This window comes from Oncorhynchus nerka, linkage group LG13, assembly GCF_034236695.1.
Source record: "Oncorhynchus nerka isolate Pitt River linkage group LG13, Oner_Uvic_2.0, whole genome shotgun sequence".
Lineage (NCBI taxonomy): Eukaryota > Metazoa > Chordata > Actinopteri > Salmoniformes > Salmonidae > Oncorhynchus > Oncorhynchus nerka.
This window is the reverse complement of record NC_088408.1, coordinates 67,882,464-67,888,463: the sequence shown is the minus strand read 5'-3', so window position 1 is coordinate 67,888,463 and position 6,000 is coordinate 67,882,464.

The window sequence follows — 6,000 nt, the reverse complement described above, 5'->3', positions numbered from 1 at the left end:
ATATCTATAACTAAAAATAGAAGATGTTTTACAATCAGAGATCTATTGCATACCAATTATAACACCTATTATCTTTTTAGTCGTAGATATGGCTACTAAAAAGCAAGTTATAACGTTACAACTAGCCACCTAAAGCTAGGTTTACCAGCAAACGTTAGCTGTTGGCTAACTTGTTACTATGTGCCAGGCCTCCCGTTTGTGACTTCTTAGCAAACGCGTAACATCAACAACAATAAATAGTTGAAAAGAAGGAACCCCCACACTTCTCTGATGAAGGCTGTGAGGCCTATACGTAAAGCTTATTTGTAATGAATTTCCTCCTCTTCCTCCGAAGAGGAGAGGCGAAACGGATCTGAGGACCAATATGCGTCGTGGTAAGTGTCCATGGTTCTTTTTAATACGTTAAGGTACACATGAACAACTGACTACAAAAAACAAGAAATGTGAAAACTCAAAACAGTCCTATCTGGTGCAAACACAGAGACAGGAACAATCACCCACAAACACACAGTGAAACCCAGGCTACCTAAGTATGATTCTCAATCAGAGACAACTAATGACACCTGCCTCTGATTGAGAACCATACTAGGCCGAAAACATAGAAATACCCAAAACCTAGAAAAACAAACATAGACTGCCCACCCAACTCACGCCCTGACCATACTAACTAAATACAAAACACAGGAAATAAAGGTCAGAACGTGACATTATTAAAGAGCAGTGATACTATTAAGAGTAATGTGCAGGTTCCTTCTTTTTTCTCATCTTATTCAATTGTTACCATGCATCTGCAAAAAAGATAGCTCAGATGTGTGAGTGCCTTTTGAATACTAAATAGGTATGTAACATAAGTGACAAGGGTTGACATTGGTTATGATTATGACAATGGATCCATTTAAATGCATGACGCAAGATAGCATTCCAAAGAGATGTAAATAACAATTATTGGCATTCCAGCAAGCTAGCGGTGATGAGAAACAATAATAGAACAATTTAACTGTTGTAAATCTCTAAAACTAATAAGCTAGTTTTACTTTAAAAATATGTGCCTAAGCATGCCTGTTAGACATGGCTGTAGCTGGATATTGTCTGCCTACCAACCTAGGTACATTTGTACGGTCTGGTCACTGTGCAAAGGTTGAGGGTTGTGCTATATTTCTTTCTATTAGGCTAGATATTGTTCTAAATATAATCAAATCAAATGTTATTTGTCACATGCCCCGAACACAACCGGTGTAGTAGGCCTTACAGTGGAAAACGTGCTTACAAGCCCTTAACCAACAACGCAGTTTTTTAAGTAAGTAAGAACAAAACTGCAAATGAATAACTTTTTGGGGATCTGAATCTTTTCAGTCTCCTGAGGGGGATAGGCATTGTCATACCCTTTTCACGACTATCTTGGTGTGTTTGGATCATGATAGTGTGTTAGTGATGTGGACCCCAAGGAACTTGAAGCTCTCAACCCGCTCCACTACAGCCCTTTTCGATGTGCACTCCTTTTCTTGTAGTCCACGATCAGCTCCTTTGTCTTACTCGAGTTGAGGGAGAGATTGTTGTCCTGGAACCACACTGCCAGGTCTCTGACCTCCCTATAGGCTATCTCATCATTCTCGATGATCAGGCCTACCACCGTTGTGTCGTCGGAAAACTTAATGATGGTGTCTTAGTTGTGCGTGAACAGAAAGTACAGGAGGGGACTATGCATGCACCCCTAAGGGGCCCCAGTGTTGAGGATCAACATGGCAGATGTATTGTTTCTTACCACCTGGGGGCAGCTTGCAGGAAGTCCAGCATCCAGTTGCAGAGGGAGGTGTTAAGTCCCAGTGTCCTTAGCTTAGTGATGAGCTTTGAGGGCATTATGGTGTTGAACGCTGAGCTGTAGTCAACGAACAGCATTCTCACGTAGGTGTTCCTTTTGTTCAGGTGGGCAATGTGGAGTCCAATAAAGATTGCATCATATGTGGATATGTTGTGCTGGCATGCCAATTGTAGTGGGTCTAGTTTCTGGGATGATGGTGTTGATGTGAACCATGACCAGCCTTTCAAAGCACTTCATGGCTACAGACGTGAGTGCTACTGGGTGGTAGTCATTTAAGCATGTTAACTTGGCATTCTTGGGCTTGAAACATGTAGGTATTACAGACTCAGAGGATGAAAATGTCAGTGAAGACACTTGCCCGTTTGTCAGCGCATGCTCTGAGTACGCATCCTGGTAATCTGTCTGGCCCTGCGGCCTTGTGAATGTTGACAGCTAGTGCTCTCATGCATGGTTCAGTGTTGCTTGCCTCGAAGCAAGCATAGAAGGCATTTAGCTCGTCTGGTAGGCTCAAGTCACTGGACAACTCGTGGCTGGGTATAAATGCAACGTTTATACCTAACAATTTAATTGATTTTACTGAATTACAGTTTATCTGTCATTTGAAATACATTCATTATGCCCTAATCTATTGATTTCACAAGACTGGGAATACAGACATTTATCTGTTGGTCACAGATACCTTTAAAATAATGGGCTGCACAATCGGCTTCAGGATCTTGTCACGGTATTTCTTGTACATTCTAATTGCCATCAATAAAATACAATTGTGTTCATTGTCCTTAACTTATACCTGCCCATACCATAACCCCACCGCCACAACGTTGACATCAGCAAACCGTGATGTCACAATGTCATACACGTGGTCTGTGGTTGTGAGGCCCGTTGGACATATTGCCAAATTCTCTAAAATGACGTTGGAGGCGGCTTATTGTAGAGAAATAAACAATACATTCTGGTGGGTATTCCTGCAGTCAGCATGTCAATTGCGTGCTCCCTCGATTTGAGACATCTGTGGCATTGTGCTGTATGGCACAAATGCACATTTTAGAGTGCCATTTTATTGCCCTCAGCACAAGGTGCACCTGTGTAATGATTAGGCTGTTTAATGAGCTTCTTGATACATCACACCTGTCACGTGGATGGATTATCTTGGCAAACAGGGAATGCTCACTTACAGGGATGTAAACAAATTTGTGCCAAAATGTTGAGAGAAATATGTTTTTTGTGCGTATTTATTTTATTTGATTTCAGCTCATGAAACATGGGACCAATACTTTACATGTTGCATTTATATTTTTGTTCAGTGTAGTTTTCAAACCCTGCCACATCCAACGAGCGTCAGAGCCAGTGTAGTAGGATTCAAGCTTAGTCCTGTATTGACGCTTGGCTGTTTGATGGTTCGTCGGAGGGCATAGCGGGATTTCTTATTACATGCTGACCAGACCGGACACCTCGCGTGCACAAGCGTCGCAAAATACATTTTGAAATCCATGTTATTCAATTATTGCACACACACTGCGCGCGCGTGCAAACGAGCGTCTGCAATGCCAAGGGCTAAAATAGAACTCCTTTCTATTTCTGACGCAGATTGCGCTGGAAGTCCTGCCTCTCCCATCTCCTCATTGGTTTATAGAAGCAGGTACCCATGTGCCATCTCCTCATTGGTTATACCCACGTGGGTGATTGAAAGACGAACTGTTTTGCCGTTTGTCGTGGTAATGCTATGAAAGTGTAGATGCGATCACCATATAAGTTCAAAGATGAAAAAGCCTGGAAGGAGGAGAGATGACTAGAAACTATTCGGTTGGCCGTTTTATGTGTGGATTAATTGTCTGAGTAGAGGACCTTGTGCATTTCAGGTAAAATAACAACTCAATGTTTATATCCCAGGACAAATTAGCTAGCAACAGCAAGCTAGCTAAATAGGACAAATTAGCTAGCAAGTGCAAGCTAACTAGCTAAATTGCCATACATGTTTAATGCTTTTCGACCTGTCCCCAAATTAATGTCTTTGGTTCAGAGTTTGTTTTGATATTTTAACCTGCGTGTCGTGATCGCGTTTGGTGTAGGGGGACAAAATACATTTATGCACAATGGCGCACGCTTGCAGCCGGTTTGGGTTCCGTGTAAGCGTCCGGATTAGTGTCCCACTCCTTGAAAGCCGCAGCTCTAGCCTTTACCTCAGTGCGGATGTTGCCTGTAATCCATGGCTTCTAGTTGGGATATGTACGTACTGTCACTGTGGGGACGACATTGTAGATGCACTTATTGAGGAAGCCGATGACTGATGTGGTATACTCCTCAATGCCATTTGATGAATCCCAGAGCAGAAGAACGGTGGTGCTGAATGGCAGTTTGATCATGACAACACTCCTCCCACTGCTGAACAAGTGTTCCTTGAACTTACTGTATGTTTCTTTGGAATGTCATCATCTGCTGATCAGCAGTTATCTTAGTTACAGATTGTTAACCAGATAATGTAATTTAACCAACTTATGGTATCTATTACTGGCAGTTACAGGATAGATACTGTTTGGGGTAGAGCCGTTTGAATTTAGAAAATGTGCATTGATTTTATGAAAAAAATTACCCCTTTTTTCTCCCCAATTTCGTAGTATCCAATTGGTAGTAGTTACAGTCTTGTCTCATCGCTGCAACTCCCGTACAGACTCGGGAGAGGCGAAGGTCAAGAGACATGCGTCCTCCGAAACGCAACCCAACCAAGCCGAACTGCTTCTTGACACAATGCACATCCAACCCGGAATCTAGTCCAACAAATGTGTCAGAGGAAACACCGTACACCTGGCGACCTACACCTGGCGTGCCCTGCGCCCGGCCCGCCACAAGAGTCTCTAGTGCGCGATGAGACAAGGATATCCCTGCCTGCCAAACCCGGACGACGCTGGGCCAATTGTGCGCCGACTCATGGGCCTCCCGGTCACGGCCGGCTGCGACAGAGCCTGGGCTCGATCCCAGAATCTCTGGTGGCACTGCGCCACCCAGGAGGCCAAAAATAATCTGTTTTTAAAAGAATATTTTTTTTTGCTCCATGAGGTAATCCAACAGTGTAACCTGTCATCTTATCTACTTAAAGTATTCTCTAATTGATTGAGACAGGTGAGTGTCCACACAAAAGTGTGGACAGAGTTTTAAAAAGAGAAAAGGTCAAAAGAGAAAAAGGGTAGACTAAATTGATCACATGGACTGGAAGCTACTCTGTGGTCCTCAGGCTACGCCTAACCACCTGTAACCCCATAACACAAACACTACCAAATTCATGTTTATGCCAAGCTTTCTGTTAATTTAGCTATTTTAGCCATCAGCTTGTAAATATTCTTGTCAACTTACCTTCACCTTGTGCAAAGCTTGGGGTTGGAAAAACATGCTGGTGGAATCAGATTGTGTACCACCTTCAACAAAACACATAACAATACACAATTTAACCACCCAACTAATTGCATCGATCTCTGTTAGACTGGCAAGCTTAGCACACCTAGCATGGACATTTCAATATTGTCAGCTTGCTGTTAGCTAGTTAGCATCAATACATTGGCAGCAAGATTGCTAGCCAGCTGAGAACCAACTAACCAACCATAGACTATTTATACACATTCATAATTTCTACCCACACCGAGAGTGAGTTGGCCATATCGACAATTATATTTTTATAGATGGCTACCAGATGGCTACTAGCTTACGTTAGCTAACATTAGTCAAATATGGAATGAACAGACAAACATGTTTACTCTGCTGAAGGTAGCTACCAGTCTAGCATTGACTACCAGGACTGTAACATTAGATAAGGTAGCTAATTTACCTAGTCCAGCAAATATTACGTTACCTCTAATCGAGAATCTTCCGTTTTGTTGTAAAGGTTGAAAACGATGGTATCGTTTTAGCTGTCGACGAAAATCTGTTCACCCTGAAAATCCATCTGATAGTCTTTGGTCACCGTAAGTATCATTCTTGATAGCCTAAACCACTGGCAGCATTTGGGTAAATGGTAGGTAGAACAATGAAAAATAACACATTTCCGTGCTTGTTTATAATATGCACGGCCTGAGAGAACACAACATGGACCTGAGGACAAACATTCGTTACAAACAAATGTAAAAAAAAAAATGCCTGGAAAAGTTCAAAGATTAATGTGTATTTGTATTTATTTATTATGTCAAGGCAGC